We start from the raw sequence: 22,289 nt of genomic DNA on the forward strand, positions 1-22,289 counted from the left end.
AAATCTGCGCTATTGGTATTGAGGGTATGTCTCTATCTAAGTGAGCATATGACTATCATAGCAGCCATCTTGAATTACGTCAACTGGAATTGAACTGAAATTGTTCAAATGAGAAAGGCATCATGTAATATGTCGTTTGAGGCTAGAAAGTCAACTGAAACACAAACTCGATTTTTATTTGGGTTTCACTAAACTTTATTCTTGTAAGATTAATTTACATGTTAGTCGGGCAGATCACTGGTCGAATTCAAGATGGAGGACTTCAAGATGGAGGTCTTCATGGTCATATGCCTCCTTAAGTAGCGCCTCACCCTTAATAGCCACAGCGCAAATTTTACCCCAATCCCTGCAGTTATTTCCAGCTTAGGAGGGTATATCACTCCGTAGATATAGGGTTATTCAATAAGCGCGCCAGTTTTGTTACATCAAATTATGAACTTTGTTTTTTTTCACAGCACACTAACAAAATTCTTAAACATGTTCATTACATATTCCGATTTTGGGTATAGTGAATGCTATCGGGCATATGACCTTCTCTACCTCGCTGGCAGGCAAAAACTCTGTTCTTGAAATTCGCTATGACTGCCTGACTAGTTTCCACTTGGATTTCACCGATGAATGTTTTGCTCAGAACGACCACCACCACGACGCCTAGGACTTTTAATGTTCACTGTTGAACCCGTTTCAATGAACTTTTTCGTAAGTTTGCGAACTGTTGATTCGTTCGGTGGCAATTGCTGCATAACTGTTTCGGTTCTGTTAAAAAGTTTTCACAATTAACACACGTTGCGCTTTAGTAAACTGCTCCATGACTAAACACAGGCTGAAGAAATGCGAGAAATTCAGACCAAGGCTACAATCGGAATACTTGTGGGTAGAATAATAATACTAAACAATGTCGGCAAACCGAGAAACAAAAATATGCCAGACGATCCAAAACCGGTGCGCTTTTTGAATAACCTTTTATAAAATTCACCATTACCCCATCAGGAAGTCGTGGTCGGAAAGAGGGATTGCCGTCCTTGACGGTGGCGGGTCGCCGGAGGCAGCCGGCATCCTTCCGCGGCGGCAAGACGATCTACTTGTTCAAAGTTGACGACCTTTTGCCGAGGCGGCAAGCGGTCGAAAATCGCAAAATAAAATGCCCTTTGCCGACTGTTGCCGACTGTCAGAGTCAGCAAAACAGTCGGAAAGGCCTCTTTCCGACCCTCTGCTGACTCCTTATGCCGGCCTGTTTTCGACGGCGGCGCCGACGCGTTTAATGTTCATTTTCGGCTCGGCAAGGCAACTATTCGTCGCGGTCGAAAATCGCTCGGAAACGCACTGATGTCGGGCGCCGGCAATCCGACTGCGGCATCTGGTCGGCATGGACAAATTGTCCGACTGTAGGCCGCAGGATCCTGATGGCGTATTAATCTATGGCTGATAAAGGACTGTCTAACTTCACTCCCAACACATATCTTGGGCAAATCTTTTACACGTTACTTTGCAGTGTTTTTTGATTATGTACTTGTATGACACGGTTCTAAGGTCGTTTCTTGTTCCTTAGCATCTACGGAAAATACCACTGGCTCACTGATCAACGATGCACATATCATATTTGAGTACAGATTCCGGTTAAATTACTTCAGAAATTCATCAAGCATATCTTCCAAAGGATAAAATTTCTGCATATGGCAAGTTACATACAACTACGGCATGTATATCACCATATACCAAAGGTAATGATCTAATGTTACTTATTATCAACTCACACTTGGCGAAAGCCCTTCAGAAAATCCTTCCAAAAATTGCTGTTTCAATATGCATTTATTTTTAAAGTTTTATCGTGAAGGGCCACGGTATTACTTGTAGGAAATCCAATGAGTGAATGAGATGAAATTTGAGGGGGTATCAGTCTTTAGTGTAAAGCGTTCACTAATAAAGATTCTTTTTTTAAAAAAAAAAATAGTAATAAAGGAAGTGTTAGTATTTGAAGGGGATGTAGTTTCAATCCTGCAAATAGTAGTAGTAGTAATAATAATACAGTTTCATAGGATTATGTATTCTCATTAGTAGTGTATAGGAATCAGGGGATTTTAAACAATATTTGAATATCCTCAACAATATAGCTTTACTTTAACTTCAAAGGTAATAAAGATGCTTACGATCCGCTGGATATATAATGCCAAACGTCTAGTTTTCGATAACTCTCAAGTTAGTTAAATTTAATCTAAAGGCAAATTGTGGAAAGCACATTTTGTAGTTCCTAATGAGTTTTCCTTATGGCGATATTTACTCAAGACAGCAAGCTGTATTTTACAGTTTTGTCTAGCGTTATCTGTGTTCATACTGTAAAATGTCCCAATGTTGTGTATTGTCAATCGATTCAATTGTATTCCGTACTAAAATTACTTCAACCCACTACTCTTTTTCCTCTGAGTGATATCACTACTTAAATACGAACCCTATATTAGGTACGATTTATTTATAATGATTTCTTCACAATATTTATTTCGTCATCAACTATGTAGATCTACAACCACTCTTCCTCAAATGTATATACATTAATTTCTACATTCTACTTCATCCAGTATCGTCAACAACAACTAAGTATTGGTGCTACAAGCAACTACCACACTATCTACAACTCCTTTTTCTACTACTCTACATTGAATAAATTCATAACATTTACCGCCGTAACATTACATTTTACATTAACACATTTCCTCTAAACATAAATGACTGTACCTTTACTTTTTCGATAATTGGAATACCAATCATTGGCGCTTATTTTCGAATAACTTTGAGGGTGAGGGCGTTCTGGTGTGTATATTACATTATCAGATAGCTTAGAAATAATATCCAGAACCTATGGATCCACGCAAATTTTGGGAGAGCAAGGCACCTCCATTTTCCTAGGATCGAGGTCCGTGGTACAGCGGTGGACACTTCTAAATGGTACAGCCATATGGAGATTTACGGCTAAGGTGTACCATTTAGAAGTGTCCACCGCTGTACCAACTAAAAAGGATACAACCAACTGTCAAACTATGTCCTAAAATGAACCCCAGTCTTCATGCTGTGAACTTGGAAGACTGAAACTTCATTTTCAAGATGAGACACAGAGCATTGCCAAGAGAGCTACCATTCGCCTTCAAGCTACGTACTGTCTATTATGATTATTAGGTTATCTACCAACAAGATTGCAACCTAATATTATTAACCATGTCTTTAAAAATCTCAGAATCATGACACTTGCATCATCTCAGGGCATTCCAGGGGCATCTACATTGATCAACTGCAGAGAAAGTCAATCTCTGATATCTTTACGAGATCACACTACCAAGTAGCAGATTTATTGATCTCAACACTACGTTCAGTAAAATATAGACAATTTGGATTCTCGTAGATATTTACCAATCTACCAGATGCCAACCCCACGTTCAAGAAAACCATCATCCAAGCCATCTCCTTTCATTTCACTAATTTATACGAGACTGTTGAGAATCGTACTGTCATAATCAGTGACTACATGATATTTACCTCCAAAACATTTAGACTTCCATATGGCTATATTACATTTAGACTGGCTATATGGTTATTGTATGTACGTGCCTTTTGTTTGAGGGACATTGATTTGATTTCGGTAAGAGCTCATGTGTTTCAGATCCCACGTTAAGTTGTAGGTCCTCATTTCATATAGCCTCGGTGCTGAAAAGGATACTAAACTTCAAGTTAGTCGAGCAAACAATTAAAAAAAATTTCAACATTATTACACTCATAAATAATTGTGAAGAGAAACAGGGTTGATGAAGACAAAGACCATTTTGCAAATAAATAAATAAATAAATAAATAAATAAAATAAAAATAAAAAATAAAAATAAAAATGATGCCTCTAAAAAGAACATTTTTTAGAGAAATATACGAGGGGTGATCGGAAAGTAAGGTTACAAAGCATGCGGTGAAACGTTTATTATTTCATTCAACCAATACAGCCAACAGATAGTACATACATTAGGTTAATTTTCGATATAGTGTCCTTATCGGTTGAAGCACTTTTCGTATCGTGGGGTTAGTTCGAAGATTCCTTCCTGGTAAAAATAATATCTTTGCGTGTTTAACCACGCTGCCACGAAGTGTTTCACCTCCTCGTCTGAAGTGAAACGAGGCCTCCTTGGTGCTCCTTCAAGTGCGGGGACAGGTGAAAGTGATCATCCTGTTGCCCCGAATCAGCTCGTTCACGGGAGCTATGTTCAAATCTGTTGATGCCGTGCTGGGTCAGCCATTGTGCTTCGCGTCGGTGACGTTTTGTCTACCAGTCACAAACTTGCGACACCATACTGCGACATGATGATGAAATATTACAATCTCAAACGTAAATCTCCATCAGCTGCAGGTGAATTTCAGACGCAGTTACATGTTTCGTCCACTGCACGGAATTCTTCGCCAGACCAGTTTCCAAAACGAGTCGCCATTTGTGTTTATCAACAACTAACACCGTAGGTGGCAGGTGGCTGAATCTATGCACAGTTGCCAACTCCATGTATTAAAATTACCGCACACTCCTCATATCTCCTAAAACTCTGGAAATATCAGCCTTATAACTTCAGTTTCTGATCCTCCCTCGTAACTTTAATTAGTTGTTAATACTTTATCCTAAGTTATTGTATCTCCATTTTGTTTTTTAAAAAAAGTATGAGTGAAAAGAACTCGTATTTTTTTTAAAAAACAATACTATTAACTTTCCTTTTTACTTTCTTACAACATATGATTTTCCACGTTGCTAAATAAAAACTAGCATAGCATAACTAAGCTATCCTTATAGATGACATATTAAATCTCAAATATTGTATGTCTGAAAAGCATAACACTTCATCCTAATTATAAAACATGGCCAAGAAATTACTCTGTAGAAGCTTTTCATAGTACATGCATAGGAAACACTTTTCCAGGGGAAGATTTATATCCAAAGCACCATCACACAAAATGTGAGAGGAAAATCAAGTGTAGAAAGAGGGAGGCGAAAAAGAGAAAATAGTGAGATGACGAACACAGAACTGCGGGAAAAAATCTGAGCAATTTTCTTCTTCAGTTGAAACGCGTAATCTGGCGGGCTCTCTTGTTACCACTAAATCTGACAATTTGGAGGATTTTTCATTTTGCGCGACCGAATTTAAACAAGAATTTACTTCCAGGCAAACCGTATAAAATGGAATCGCCAATCTCGTTGCCTTGCTGAGGTGATTTAGGAACTTCTTCGTTTCCTCCGTCTTCCCCTCCCCCCAGACCACGGCCGTCATTTCTGTCTCTCATTCCGATTCCTCCGTATCTCTTTCCAGGCAATTTCTAAAATACTTTTAAAACTTGTTACTACCACCAGGAAGTCAAGTCAATTTGTGCACGAACAGTGTGGAAATGAAATTTTCACACATCATACTCGAAGCAAACGTATCTCTTCTTCTTCTTCCTTCTTGTTTCTTTGACTTTTACTTTCGTGGGGAAAGTAGTTCTGGAGCTCAATAGTCACTGGGAAATTTAAATAAACAATTTCGTCCTTGACAGAAGTTGATTTATGTGTTGGTTGATTGATTTGGAATTTATAGCACCCTTAAGGTTACCAGACATTCTCTTTGGCCCGAACATGCCATATTCTTCTTTCCCTAAAGATGTTCCGGGCGGCCTTTTCTTTAAAACAAAAAAGGAAAATGGAGAAATGTTTAATTTTTTGAGAACGTCTGTCCAAGATTCGTAAAAGTAAACATATTCATAGAAGGATAAGTCACAATTCTCGGAATAATCTGATTACTTTTACTTTTATGTATAGTTTTACTTTTATTTCTAAAGTAATATCGGATGTTTTTGATCCACAAGACATAACGCCAAACGTCTCATTTCCGATAGGTTTCAAGTTAGTCAAATTTAATCTAAAGGCAAATTCTGGAAAGCACACTTTGTAATGCGTAATGTGCTTGCTTTATGGCGATATTTACTCAAGACAACAAACTGTATTTTTTACAGTAGAATAAAAACAAATTAACAATAAAACGTAGCCTATCGTCTTGAACAGTGTGCAGCCACCTTCCTGCCAGTTCTACAATTCCAAATCGATACTATGTCTGTCCGTAGATGCAAAGATGCCAGTCACTGCTGTATTCACTTCCTGTTAGTTGGTGAATTATACTGATTTCATAAAGAGTGCCATGCACCGAAACAAGTGGTAATTCGAAAAGGCAAGCTTGTCACTTGTACTATATGCTGGGTATAGTATCAGTTCAATGCCATCAAGTTTCTGAATGTTTTGTTGCGTTTCTTGAGCCGATTGTGGTTTTAGTTTAGCCTGTTGCATTTTCGGTTCATCAATGCAGGACATTTTTAGTGTAGTATAGAATACATCCATTTCAACTCTTCGGAATAATATTGGCATTGATGGTGTAACTGTTAGGAATGAACTCGAAGTGAATTATCCGCCCCTTCTCTTGTACACACACAGAAAGAGAGAGAGAGGGAGAGAGAGAGAGAGAGAGACAAACAGACAGACAGACAGACAGAGATAGAGCATGACTTTTTGCTCAAAACGGCCCTGTTTGACGACCGTTTCTGTAAGCTGGTTCTTGCTCAACTACTGTTTTCGCACTTTCGGAGAGCCTCTTCGTGGCTAAGCGGTTAGCGTACGCGCCTCTGGTGTGGGTGACCCGGGTTCGATTCCCGGAGGTAGCTCATGCGGTTCGGATTCCACGTTAATCAGTAGGTCCCGTTTCACATGGCCTCTATGCTGAAAGGGACGTTAAACTCAAAATCAACTCAACTAATTATTGTTTAGTTTAGATCTAGAAATGTGTTATACACTGAGAAAAAAAATTGTAGGTGGCATACTTAAAAAGATAGGTTACATGCGTAATTCCTGTAGTTTTTGGACTTAACGTACAGCAGACGTATAACTGAAAACGCATGTTTTATAATACTTTCTGTATAAGTGTTCCATCTATAAGTACTTTTCTGTATGAAACAATGTAGGCGGTCAGGATCTCACATACAAATGGATGTATATAACATATAGCTGACGAGGGTAACGTAAGTACATGCATGTGATATACGGAAAACTGGTAAATGTCAGACATCCTGCAACGGCATGATGTAACATCCAAGGGCAGTACATGTGTAGCATACGGATAACGTATGCTCCGTACTGATTTCTATAGTAAGCAAGACGATATCGTATATTTGTATCCTCGTCGCCAGAAGTGCCTTTACATCGCAGTGACGGGTATGTGACCGCGCAATACTCCAAGGAAGGGATGGTTGTATAAGAATTTTTGATTAATTTTGAAGAGTTTTTATTTTGACTAGGGAATTAACATAGGTATAGGGAGTAAAGACACAGATTTGAAGCATCAGTGCACGAAAAGATTCGTATTCTCAGTTTTTCTATTTATTGTTTTATATGTTAAGTTAAACACCACAATATGTATCACTGATATCGCAGATCGTATTATTTTGTAAAATCGTGTCTGTAACCTATTGTCAAAACATTCATCTCAAGACATGATGTAGAGAAAAGAGAAAGAGATGAGACATCTGTAATATATGTATAATTACTCAATAAGTAATTATAAGTAAATTAGACTCAATAAGTAATTGTAGAAATTAGTTAAAGGACACGTAAGAGAGCGAAAAGGAGGTCTGGAAGTCTGAACTTTTTAGAAACGTCCTAGATAGGTGAAAATATAGTTAAAAATTGCAAAAGGTATCATGTAATTTATCTTTCTTTTCTTATATCCTAGTATACTTTTTTCTTTCACATCCAAACATCTCTATTCAGAATTACGAGATGTTTGTGAAGAGAGGTGAAGAGAGAAACATTTCCATCTCAAGAATTATATCAGAAAAAAATCTTTTGACTTAGGCTAGATTCGAACTCGTAACCCTTGAATCCATAAGTCTGCGCTCTACCGATTGAGCTAACAATTGCTGTTGCAAAAGCCTGATTTCTACAACTACCGGTTGCTGAATGGTGTGTATTAACGAAATTGGCCGAGATAATTGCTTCATATAGCTATTGCAATAATAATAATAATAATAATAATAATAATAATAATAATAATAATAATAATAATAATAATAATAATAATAATAATAATAAAGAAGATGATGAACAGAATTTAAAAAGTCGCATTGTTAAATGTTTGGTGTGCGAAGTTAGTCCTAATATGAGATTTTATTAATTATATATAATAAATGTAAGCGTGGTTTATTCGTGCGTGCTACTCAAACTGCGCAACTCATAAGGGTTGTACGCGTATGGTGGTACAGTAGCCTTGCGTCCTCCAACCGTGAAGAAAGATTCGGTTTGAACCTATGCGTGTCCTAAGAGGAAGGAGGAGATTCAAAGAAAGAGAAGTGGTTTAGAAATTATGCAAAAATAGAATATCTCACGAGGTGAGGTGATATAGAGTTCAGCGTGTCTTTCAGCTGTGACTCTATACAAGATATGCATCTACGACTTAACGCGGAACCCGAACCACACGACTCCTGCCGGGAATCGAAACCCATATCACCTCTAGCTCTATCATGGGTGACACAGATACATGTAAAAATAATCGAAAATAAACGATATTAATGTTAAATCCATAGCTTTCGAGGTCCTAAAAAGTCCTAATTGAAAGATATGAGTGTCTATTCAATAGTTTTCGGGGTCGCTGAAGTGAATAATGACACTCCCGATACCATAAAAGCCCAAGTTTATATTCTTCGTTAGCGGCAAGTTAATTCATTTGCTCCTGCTGGAAATGGATTCGTACTATTTCATTCCGATTCAAATATGTATTCTACTGGGAAAACTAATCTCAAATATATCTGAAATATAAACCCATTCTTCCCGTGCAACGCCGGGTATTTCAATTAGTAAATAAATAATTTAAGAAACAATGAGTATATTTAATGGAAACAGACATATGTATTTTTGAATGTTGTATATGAATTGCTAATTCATACTTTATCTAGTAGTAGATATCTAGTAGTATTCTAGGTGCATCCATTATATATTCTGTAGCAATAGGGAGAACTATTGGAGGTGTATTTTATTTATCTACTGTCGAATTTAGTGTGGAATAACTTCAAATAATTTATTTCGAAACTATCGAGACGAGACTGAGACCGCTATTTGTCGGTTGAAAGGAGACTAATACTGTAAATAGTCTCGTATTGTCTCGTTTTCATACCAGTCCTACTTCGGGGTTTGTTCTCTAGTAACTGGTTGCGTAGTGCACCTACAGTATGTAAGACGTCGTATATTTAAATGTTTGAGAACTTACCCCACCTCCACTTGACGGATCGTTCTAACTAAAACTACCAGACCGTTTATGTAATTTTGCGTTTAAGTACAGGTCCTATCCTCATGTCAATTATTTTCTTGCAACAGAGAATGAAAAATGTAACAGTTATAATGTTGATCGCGCATAATCCTGTATAGATAAAAGGCACTTTGTAGAGTGTGGTGTAAATACAGTAGTTACTGGCTTGGTAAGTTCATCACTGAACGCGTTTCCGTCATATCGTGCAATGACGTCACCTTTGACACATGCTCGGGACAGGACTACAGGAGGAGTAACGCTGTTGTTTGCTTACTCGGTGCTGTTTATTCTCTTTGGAACCTGATGTGAAATTACTGCTTTCTCCTTACTTTCAGCTGTTTTTGCTATTTCTAATTTAGATGTCTATTATATTAGTGGAATTTTATTCCATCATGGAAATATATTTTATTTCTTTTTAAATGTAAATAAAAAGAAAAGTCTATTTGGACAAGTTTCCCCACAACTCTAAAGGTATTGTCTTGGGTGCGCTTTTCTTTTCTTTTCCTTTAGGGCCGCGGTGGCTCAGTGGCAGATCTTTCACCTCTAGTGCTTGGGGCCTCGGGTTCGATCCCAGCCCCCGCCAATTGAACTTTGTGGCGGACGAACACCGTGTGCGTCGGTTTCCTCGGGGTTCTCCTATTTCTTCCCACTCTCTTCATTTCATTCATTACTCATCATCACCGTCTCCTTTAGTCTAACCGGCACAACCGTGGGACGTAAAACTTAAAGATTTCATTTCATTTCTTCAACACAAATGCAATTAAAACCTGACTCTGAGAGCGCAACAATGTTATCTTGTTCGAAGGGTCAGTGATTTTGTGTCGAAGGTAATGCCTCGCTGTTTACGTTTGGCAACATTGCTCTTGGTCAAGTGGCCTATTGCTTATGCCTTTAGGTATTTGCCCTAAAGCCATACAGCGAGCTGTGTGCGTTCTGTTACTCCCTCCCTGCCCCTCGCGGTGTTTGCGAAAATATTATTTGCTTTTCATGCATTGGGACTGATGTTAATGTGAGTTCATAGTTTCGAGGTCGCTGAGATGACTAGGCGTAAAGCTATCAGCTATTTTTTGTTAGTGGTTTCTTCATATACGTCTACCAAGTTAACGAACCTGGACTTATCCGCGTACAGTAGTTGGTTAGTGTGTCCTCGATGGCTATTTTTACTTTTTCCATGATCATCCCATACCAAAGAGTATTTTTTTTTTGTTTTGAAAAAGCTTGATTTTATCAATTCGTTAAACAACAATGTTTCTTTTTTTCTAACCGTTTCTTAGTATTATTCTCTTCATTCTAACTAATTTAAATATTTTCAATAATTCAGAATTTTGACTAAAAAATGTTACAATGATCGAGATTTGTATAAGAAGAGGAGCCTTCATTTCTAATCATTGTCATAAACGGAAGGGAAAACTTATAAAAAATTGAAATAACTTAGTAGACGTAGAAAATCGATAGAAATAATGAACATCAACTATTAGTTGACTGTTAGAAGTATAGTAGATATAGTTCTCAACCCAAGTAGAAGATGCACTCTTTGCTTCATGAAAATAATAAACATTTTTGAAAAATAATTACAGAAAAGTAATTTGAAGACATTTACTGAGCGAACGAAGGTTACTGGTTAGTGTTGACGCTTCGTAATTGAGAGTCTCCCGGTTCAAATTTCGATACGAGGCATCCTGACTAGTGATTTTGCAGTACCACTGGGGGAATACCAGGATACCTTTAATACATGAGCTTTGGCAAATTTTCTTGAAATCTTTGTTCTTATGTTGTTAATGTTTCAGTGTGAAATGGCATTTTGCTGCATGGAAAATATTTTTAGTAAACAAAATATAATAGATGAATAATTAGTGTAAGGAACTCCTACTTGTGTGGCTTAGGTTCAAATCCCGACTGTTCTTATTGATTTTTTCTTTTAGCTACACTCATATGTTGCACTCCAGAAGTTCAATTTTGAATTAAATGTAGTCGCAGCTAGTTTAAACTGAAATTATTTTCAAAACTATTTGCTATTACATGTTTTTGTTTTACTTGCGATGTTTCAACTTTGATATTAGATCTTAGAACCCTAATGTAACTCATTTCCCTACGTCATATCATGATGAATGTTTTCACAACAACGATAGTCGGGCGGTAATACAGAATTTCATTGTTACTGCAGGGCGCCAGGTGAACTGAGACTCAGATAAAATACATCAAAAGGACAATAAAGTCGAATCTTTGCGTGGTTGGCTGTAAAACACCCTTTACAAATGAAATGGACTCGTACATCAATTGATGCCAATACCACACGCACAAGTGATGCTAGTTTGAGGAAAATTTCCACGGCACAGGATAGATCTTTTTAAAGAGGGAAAAGGGATATTTTACGAATATGAGATAAAATGAAGGTAAATTTAGCTTTCCAATAGATGTTGTATTAAGCACTATGACCGTAGAGCTAAAGACAGTGGTATTCTTTCCACAATCCCACCATATGCACAAAATACAAATATAACAGACTCTTTATTCCTTCCTCAACAATCCTTCCGACACCTTGCTAGAGAATATCATTGCCAAATATGTTTTTAAAATCCGAATGGATCAACAAACGAAAGGAATTCAACCGCAAGTATTGTTTATGGATTGGGTGGCATTATCACAGTAGAAAGAAATGTCTCTCCAAGGGTGCTCCTCCATCTTGTCTTAAACAGTGTCTTCGCATAGTACTTTGGTTCAATGACCTCAGTTAAGGGTTGAGAAAGATCACCGTAAATGAAATTCACATTATCAAAGTTGAAACAAGCATGGGCGTCCAAAAGGGGACGAGGGGGCCGGGCCCCACCTGGCTTACGACAAGTATAATATATATGTATAATTTCTTAAGATTTTCTTAATACAAATAAAAATACCAAACGTAATATACCAACCAGGAAGATGACCCCTCTAAACAATTCTTCGGGCCCCGTGCAAGCAAGTAGGCTTTTCTTGTCCATTCGCCCAGGGAGTGGAGCGAATACTAAGAAAAGACGGGCAGTACAAATGGATTTTTTTAAAATCATTTCTGAGGGAAATTTTAACTTAAGTTCCTAATGGCTCAAATCGCTGTCCACTGCTTAATGCTCACTTTGTTTAATATCTATTAGTTCATTTGTCGTTCGTCAAGATTTTCATTTCTATCCTAAGTCATTTCGTTTTTGTTTTATTTTTTAAATTTATAATGATGTGTGCTTTCACTTTTTAATAGTACTTTGTTTTTCATGTAATAATAATGAGCAACGATATAAAACCAAGTGAGCATTTTATCGGAAAATAAAGCTACAAAACATGAAAGAAGATAAGAGGCAACCGAAGGCTCTAAAAGGTTTCTTTCGCGTTCTGGACAAAATCATACAAATGTTGAGGTGGGGAGTTGTCAATACCAGTCACTGTTAACGAAGCATTTGCAGGTCGACATTCTTTTGAAACTGTAAGGTTATTTTACCTGATTGCAGTAATTTAATTGTTGAATTAAAATGGGACGATACGGTCATTTCTGTTACGGGTCTGAATTAAATTTCATGTATTTCAAAATATGTTTGAATACAATTAGTTTTCACGCGGCATATAAGTATATAACTTGAAAGGATATCATCGAAAGCGATGAAAGGTCATTTGGATGACAAGTAGTTTTTTTTTCAGTACTCTCACTTTCAATCACAGCAGCATATACAGATGCTTGTTGTTTATAACAGTATAACAATAAGTATTAATCCATTCTCTGTTATTAAATTTAGATGGAGCAATATTTTAAATTAGTAATAATTCTAATGCAAAGTAGAGTTTTGATTATTAGTTACTTGTGTTCAGGGATGCACCGACATAGGTGCTAGGGATGCGCACGAGACGAATCGAGACAGGATTTTCCAAACAAAATTCGAGTCGAGACACGGTTCTTCCAATATCGAAATATACATTTTTCGAGTCGATACATCATTTTTACAACACATTTTCGAGACGAGACAGCTACACATCTTGTCTCGTGGGCATCCCTAATAGGTGCAGTGTTCCTTTCAGAAAAAATCTTATGGGGGGTACACTTAGTATTCAGAGGGCCACTGCTGCTATTCTTTTATTTATTATTATATTACAGACGTATTATTTTGATCTCCTCCCGGGGGAAAATTGCCCCCTAAAAATATGTGTGGACGAAACACTGCACAGGTAGTCTGAGAGTCTGGATCCTTCAATTAGCACAATTTCAGGGGCAGATACACAAAATTATTTGCATTTGTAGGCTATTCCGAAAAATCTTCGAACCCGAAAGAAAAATCTTAGGTGCATCTTTGCTTGTGTTTACATTGTGTTACTGCCTGATTTCGTACGTTTATGTTGGAAAGAAACATGAAAGAATTGAATTGTTCTATAGGCCTAAAAGGCCCTGAAAAGAATTTTTGCGAAGGAACCTGATTTTAAAGTGCTGCTACTGGATCGAGGACAAATTAAATATCAATTAAGACACACACTTTTGTCATTTGTTGTGTATTGAACTAGTTTAACTAAAATTAATAAAGAATTATTTGAAATCAAGTACATCTCAAGAACGATTAAATGGACTAGCTTTGATGGCCATTGAAAATTACATTCTGAATGAAATTGATATTGATGCAATAATAAGAGATTTTGCCAAATTGAAAGCCAGAAAAGTGTCTTTATAACATGAACTTTACAGTAACAAAGAAAACGAGAAATTAATCTAACTACAATATTTGTATCACTGGAAAACACTATTTTAATATGCTTTTAATGAAGTGTAAGAGCATATCTCTTTGTCAAAATCAAACCTGTGATAATGTTAAACTTAAAGCTCATTAGTTTTATTCTATTTCGACTTTTATGTTTCAACTGTATTTGTCAAAATACATCTTAGGTATACATTTTAGTTGTTTCCTGTGCTTATTTAATAAAAAAATATATAAATTATTAAAACTGGAACTTTGGTCATGATTCATCCACAGTTAATTAGGTTTAATTTCGCCATTTTCCTTTAATACTCACAGGAAGACTGAATTATTATATATTGAAGAAATTTGTAACTGTAACAATTATCTGAAGAATTTTTGTCCATTACAGCATTCTATTCTTTTATTATCATTTAGGCGGGGGCGACGACTAAATATTGTTTATTTACACTTACAAAATGTCTACAACCGATCCTGTTACTGTTTATATATATATATATATATATATATATATATATATATATATATAGAGAGAGAGAGAGAGAGAGAGAGAGAGAGAGGGAGAGAGAGAGAGAGAGAGAGAGAAAGTTTTGATTCAGAAAAAAGTACAGTTGAACGTACGATGCAACATGGGCTCCTGGAGGGATTTCAAACGAATTTAGTATACGTATACATTACCATCTGAATAATTTAACCCTAAAAATGCTTTCGATCACTGAAATAAATTCCTGCCTACGCTCCTGTAAAGGTTGGAGGACGCAAGGCTACTCTACCATACGCGTACAACCCTTATGAGTTGCGCAGTTTGAGTAGCACGCACGAATAAACCACGCTTACATTTATTATATATAATTAATAAAATCTCATATTAGGACTAACTTCGCATACCAAATTTTTTAACAATGCGACATTTTAAATTCTGTTCATCATCTTCTATTATTATTATTATTATTATTATTATTATTATTATTATTATTATTATTATTATTATTATTATTATTATTATTATTATTATTATTATTATTATTATTATTGCAATAGCTATATGAAGCAATTATCTCGGCCAATTTCGTTAATACACACCATTCAGCAACCGGTAGTTGTAGAAATCAGGCTTTTGCAACAGCAATTGTTAGCTCAATCGGTAGAGCGCAGACTTATGGATTCAAGGGTTACGAGTTCGAATCTAGCCTAAGTCAAAAGATTTTTTTCTGATATAATTCTTGAGATGGAAATGTTTCTCTCTTCACCTCTCTTCACAAACATCTCGTAATTCTGAATAGAGATGTTTGGATGTGAAAGAAAAAAGTATACTAGGATATAAGAAAAGAAAGATAAATTACATGATACCTTTTGCAATTTTTAACTATATTTTCACCTATCTAGGACGTTTCTAAAAAGTTCAGACTTCCAGACCTCCTTTTCGCTCTCTTACGTGTCCTTTAACTAATTTCTACAATTACTTATTGAGTCTAATTTACTTATAATTACTTATTGAGTAATTATACATATATTACAGATGTCTCATCTCTTTCTCTTTTCTCTACATCATGTCTTGAGATGAACGTTTTGGCAATAGGTTACAGACACGATTTTACAAAATAATACGATCTGCGATATCAGTGATACATATTGTGGTGTTTAACTTAACATATAAAACAATAAATAGAAAAACTGAGAATACGAATCTTTTCGTGCACTGATGCTTCAAATCTGTGTCTTTACTCCCTATACCTATGTTAATTCCCTAGTCAAAATAAAAACTCTTCAAAATTAATCAAAAATTCTTATACAACCATCCCTTCCTTGGAGTACTGCGCGGTCACATACCCGTCACTGCGATGTAAAGGCACTTATGGCGACGAGGATACAATATACCGCTGTCCGGAGAACGGATTTTTCTGTGTGTAGGGCAACTCTGTTACTTCTATTGGTATATTACGGATTATGTATAAATAGTTATGATATATTGCTAGTATATTATAAACTATATAAACAGAGTTTAAGAGAATTACTGTAAAATGAGTCTCTTAACGAAAAAAGGACTAAAATCAATATAAACACTAATAAAAAGTATTGGAATATTATTGTGTTAGGATAGGTTATAACAGTTAAGATTAGGTTAAGTAATTTGAAAATAAGTAAAAGTTTCATTTCGATTTAAAAATGTCCACTTCGGCCGTTGTACACTGCTGTAATAATCTTGTATTTATCATTAAATATAGACAGTGTTAGAAAACAAGGGACTGTGACAAAAAGTTACATTTAACCTAGAAAACAAGGGACTGTGACAGAAAGTTACATTCAACCTAGAAAACAAGGGACTGTGACAGAAAGTTACATTCAACCTCTTTGCTGAAAAATGTAATGTTTACCCCTATGAATATTCTTAAAAATTGAAATTCCAATCATGTTGGATTCATTCTTGTACTTCCAAAAATAGTGTGATGTAATCCAGTTATGCGCCCTTGTATACAGTTTAATGCAAACAGAGTTTTACTTTTCTCAAAGTGAGGGACAAAATGGAAGACTTCTCTCCCTCCCTCCCTCAGATATGAGACTGTATTTGAGAAGGAAAACAGTTTGCCCAAGGACTTTTTTTTTAAGATTTTAAACAAGCATAAAATAAAATGCTATAAGTAAAAACTTGTTTATAGATGTTGACTTGTGAAGTTCTTTTATTTGTAGTATCTTGGCACACACACATTGAGTATGCTTAGGAAAAGGAGGATTCCTTTTTTCACCGTTTATCTACTCGCCAGAGGCTGTGATCAGCACGTTTCACATCAAAATTGATCCCTCCTTCGATTTTATCTTTCTGGTTTCTCGGCTGGGAGAAAACTCTTCTGCCTGAAGGCGAAACTTCAAGAGCAACACGTCTTTCTTCCAGTAGTCAAGTTTAACACACAGAGAAGGAACCAAAAAAGTATAAAAAGATATTCTTAGAAGACTGACAGTGACTTCCGTTCCACTTTTCCGGCTCTAGTAAAAAATTAGAATAACGTTAAGTAAATGAATTCAACTATATGTATACAGAGTGTTTCAAAAATGTGAACTCACTTTAAGAGAAAATGAAATATTCAAACTCTTTTACTAAAAGATGTTTACTCACTTGAAATAAAGCGTATAAAACTTGAAGACTTCAATAGATGTTACACTCTACATTAGATTTTCAGCCTTTGCCCTGATTTGCTACTATAATTAATTCCACCATATTTTGTACGTATTACACAACAACTGCTCGCTTACCACCAATGGTACATGTACCACTGATTGAGAAACTATCTTCTACACGTTTACAACAAGTGCTCAAAGTGGTTGCCTCCATAAATTTCTGAGTACAGACCAATACTGTTTCAGTAACTCTCGCCAAAGCTCCCAACAAGATTTCTACGCTTTTATATAGGACCAAAGCTTTCATCGGTTTATCTGGATTACTACGATATATTTTATCCTTTATTAAGTAAAACACTAGGGGTGTAAGATCTGGATAGGGTCGAGGAAACTGTATCAAACCTCTACGTCCTATCCAGTGGCCTAGCGCATTGTCATCAGGTATGTTCTTGTTTCTGTGTACTTATGCAGAGATGGGCCATCTTGTTAGTAAAATATAACATCTCGTTAGTGTAGAACTCACTAATGACAGCAGAAATCGAACCGTCATACATTATAACAAAACTTTTACTATTTGCAACAGCTTCAAAACGGAAAGGTCCAATGAGTACCACACATTTACCCCATCACATCACACAGCATTTTCAACAGTGATGAGGAATTGGTCAACAGTGAAAGGGAGTGAATACCACTCTCATGTCTCTATTGTCTGCGCTGCCATGTTAATATGAATCACTCGCCACTAACCGTTTAGTGACAGTAAACTTCCGGATACTTGCTGCTATGTGTTGTGTAAACAAAAAAATACTTTTCCAGTGGCTTAATCCACCTAGATAGAAATGTGATTCTTTTTGCCATATTATTGAAAGCTTGAATACATTTTTTTTAAACGCTCGTATATATAACTTTGAATCTCGTAGAACACAAGAATAGTAACTTTAGGTAAGTTAAAAGTAATTTTAAAAACAAATTAAACACATTTTCTTTCTTAGTAAACGTGTCATCCCCCCCCCAAAAAAAAGTGGGCTTTTAGAGATTGCATCTTTCCTTTAATCAGAGATGCGTACCTGTCAGAAGAGTTTCTTGGATTGTTTAGATACCCATTTTCCAGCATGGCTTACGGGTGATCCTCTTTTAAATGGGCATTTGAAGGGTACTTATCACATTCTATACATATACATATATTTTGGTTTTGAAATTCATTCTGGTGATATGAAAACACGGTTGTCCACATCAACAAAAATTGAGAATATCTCGTCTCAAAAAGATGTCGTGAAAGCGATTGTCTCGTCTCGTGAAGTCTGTTTCTATTGGAAGAGTTCTATCTTGCATCGTATGAAATCACGAAGATTCTATCTTGTCTCACCTCTGGCGCAACCTTGTATGAAACAGTGTTGCCACAGTCCTAGCTCTAGAGTGGGCTGAAAAATAGTACCAAATTGAAACAAAAAGGGCTGAATTCATTATTTTGTACCAGTGGAATACATGGATCTAGAACACGAAACTAAAAGAGGTAAAGTTCTAGAACACCTCCCCCCCCCCTCTTCCGAGAGTCCAAATCAAGAAAGTGCTGTGTCTAAAAATTACTTTTTAAAGGCATACAGCTAGGAGGACCCCGAACAACCGTGGAAGTAGATTAAAAATTTCTCGCACGTAGAAAGTATAACAGAGGCCGCAAATTAAAAGGGAAAACAGTTATAATTTTCGAAATGTATTGCAAGGAAACCAAACGCGCCTCTATTTCAAAGTGACGAATAAACCAAAACGGTATTATGGCTATATATGAAAAAAATATATAAAACGAGGAACAAATCAATCATCTCCGATTTCGTGTGTAATCAATACGTCATAATACAATATTGAAATGTAGATTATTGCACCTTATTCTCACTTATTTCAGGACCAAAGGAGAACAATTGACTGTAAGATGAACATAAGATCAGTAAACTGATATTTGTAAGAAATGTAAAACCGGTTAAGGGTCCTAGAACCTTCCCTGAAAGACATCATAACACATTATTAATAATTTAAAGTCAAAATGGTATCCATTATTATGCGGCACACATACACGTTTGAAAATGTATAAGTATTTGTTAAATGGTGCTGAATTGGGTAGAATTGTACAGCGGTGGACCCTTCTAAATGGTACACCTTAGCCGTAAATCTCCATATGGCTGTACCATTTAGAAGTGTCCACCGCTGTACCATCTTTTTTACAAAAGGGGCTGAAAATGCCAGCGTGGTACCAACGGGCCGATGAATGACAAAAAGGGCTGAATTTGGTACAATTGTACCAAGTGTGGCAACGCTGGTATGAAATGACTCTATAAGATATAATATTTTATAAAATGTCCTGTGTTTATAAATACACTTAAATATCAATTCAATATTTATTAGCAGAGAATATGTGTGATATCTAAACAATAGTAAACAGTATTACGTGTTAAAATCAGCAATAGTTAAAATTTAAGGTATACCAGTGGATTGTAGAAATGAATCAATAGAGACTTCGTGCAATTCCAATAATTTAATTCAGTAAAGAAACTACGTAAGTCCAGAGTGGTATTACAATGTCCTATGTGGAATTCATAACTAATAAGCATGACATTGCCCTGTTTCCGTACAGAAGATACATACACTAGTATATTTAGAAATTTCTAATATAATCGTTCTGGATTTATCAAGCGGTCATGAAACAAAATCTCCTAAAGTAAAATTTGCATCGTTTCCTGTTGAGGGTATTTTTGTTCAACTCACTCCATGGAATGCGTTGGGATGTCTGATATAAACATTGACAGTAGCAAACGAGCCATGAACCTCCCCATACAGGAGTCGCCGTGCGGTGTGCAAGAACGAATTTTCTTCACTCCAAAGCGAGTACATTATATTTAAATTAAACATCTCCATCAGTTGCATTATCAATGAAAGATCAGTAGATAGAGCAGCATAACGTCTCAACTTAATTGAGAAATTACCATTCTCAGCACACTTCCTCAACTTTTAAACGTCCTACCACACTTGCTTAATGTTTTTTCAAAATATGTAAAAATCCAAAATAACTTTTACAACAGCTACTTTCTTTTGAGATCAAGCCAGATTCCAGATTGCCACAAGGCTAAAAGTACGATCAATTATTAATTTGTAAAAATATCACGTCACGTAAACCTCAATTGTTATGGAAACATTAAAGTTTTTGATGAGAAGAAAATGCATTATTGAGCTGTTTAAAAATTCACAATTCAATTTTCCTGTTTTGTACTCTTGCACGTGACAGTGTAAACATTGTTATTTGTTTTTTTGTTTTTTTTTTAATATGGAGTGGTATGTTACTATACATTATTTAAACTTTTTCTTTTTAAGTCAACAAAATATTAACAAGTTCAATGCAAACATTTAAGATGTCTCTTCTGTTATTACGTAATTGTTCTATAAATGTATTGTCTGCTTAATGCTGAATATTTTTTTTCATTTTGTAGAAAATTTCTAATGTTTTATTAGTAGAACTAAACTATATAATAATTATTTAGAGCATAACGTTGGGAAATATCTACGCGGGGCAATATGTATTTTCCTAACACACAATACAGTTTACGCACATCCTACTTGTAATTTAACAAATACAACAATTTAGAATTAACTTTGAAGGTGTAAGCTAAAAAAAGTTACGTGTAACTTCTCTCGAGTGTGAAATATGTTCACTTCATTGGGTACTTTACTTGGTAACTAAAAGAAACGAAAAATTCTTCGTTTTCTTTGTCAGTGTTTGATGGCTTAGACCTATAGAAACGGAAGAGCATCATTTCTGACGAGGAAAGGGCATCAAACATCAGACTTCGTGTTCTGAATCAACAACTTACCTACCTCCATATTATATTTTCTCTCGCACAAGAGCTCGACAGATGGCAGGAGTGTCGAATGAAAGTCGTATGAAGAAAAAAAAGAGAGATGGAAAGACGGTTATTTATGTCTGTTTTCTAACTTTCTGTTTGTTCTTTGTTCTTTTCCAGATTCTCCAGAGATCCATTTGGAGAACGAACCGATAGATGATGTGGAAACAGATCTTTCTCCGTCTTACAGAAGCTATGCAGTAGTAACTTTTAGTAATATTGATTCGACTAAGGTGACATCAGTAGAATATGTCATACAAACTGGATAACTGATTTTAACAGTCATTAACCATGCTGGAACAGCAATTCTGAACTTACGACAGACTTGATTGATAATGTTCAAAGGCGGTGCTCCAGGTTTTTAACGCAGAAGCAAGTGAAAGAGCTGCGATGTTGCCACTTCGTGCATATTCACGTTGCTCCATTGGCCACGTTGCTGGCGTTGTGGTGTGTTCGTCGCTAGCCTCGCAACGTCACGTCGCAGCCTTCGTCTCGTCCCTATCAACTTTGTCCCACGCTTTAATTCACTGGTGCTCTTTGGATTAGTAAATATGCAGGTTGTCCGGAATCGTTGACGTAACTACGGATATATCTTCAGGTAAAATGTGCAGCTTTCAGACAAATTGTGTGGAAATCACTTTGGTACCAGTCACAAGTGTCTTCTAAATATTCGCTAACGCATGTCCACTTTCATATTAATTTAACACTTTATTTTTATTACTTACTGAATATCGAATAAATTTTTTAAAATAATTTTCTTAAAATGTGCTTTCTCTTCTAATAAAACACAATTCGTTTCCACGAAAAGCGAGGGACATCGCAGATGCTGTTCGTTTTATTTTATTCCATGACTATAACCAGTTTCTGGGTCTTTCTCTTCTTCTTCTTCACCAATTTAATGTCCCAAGTAAGAAACTTTGTTGGATAGTTATGCAGTGTACTAAGTGTAGGTATTAATAAAAGCATATTACATAAAAAGTATTAAAATATATCGTGGAAACTACTGTATAGGATAAGAGGTGATAACATCTTCCACACGGTGACACCAATGAATCCACTTTCTGGATAAGGAACGAGTAATGAAAACTCATTGGTATCTGAGGAAAACCGAGGCAAGGGGACCTATACATTTCAACACAAGCTAATCGCAAAGAAGAAGCTTTAGAGTATCCTCCCGCACATGTGCGTTTCAGCTTGTTTTACGTTCAGCAGGCTTACTGCAGTAAGTGTTGCCAAATGTAGGTATCAATTT

The 22,289-nt window shown here is 36.0% G+C and overlaps 1 protein-coding gene across 1 annotated transcript in view; it reads right to left on the reverse strand.

Moving 5' to 3' along the window:
- eag (potassium voltage-gated channel protein ether a go-go) overlaps positions 1-22,289 on the reverse strand; it is a 750,678-nt gene that overhangs the window by 433,834 nt on the left and 294,555 nt on the right. The window lies entirely within an intron of this gene.

This window comes from Thermobia domestica, chromosome 9, assembly GCF_964235325.1.
Source record: "Thermobia domestica chromosome 9, izTheDome1.hap1.1, whole genome shotgun sequence".
NCBI lineage: Eukaryota > Metazoa > Arthropoda > Insecta > Zygentoma > Lepismatidae > Thermobia > Thermobia domestica.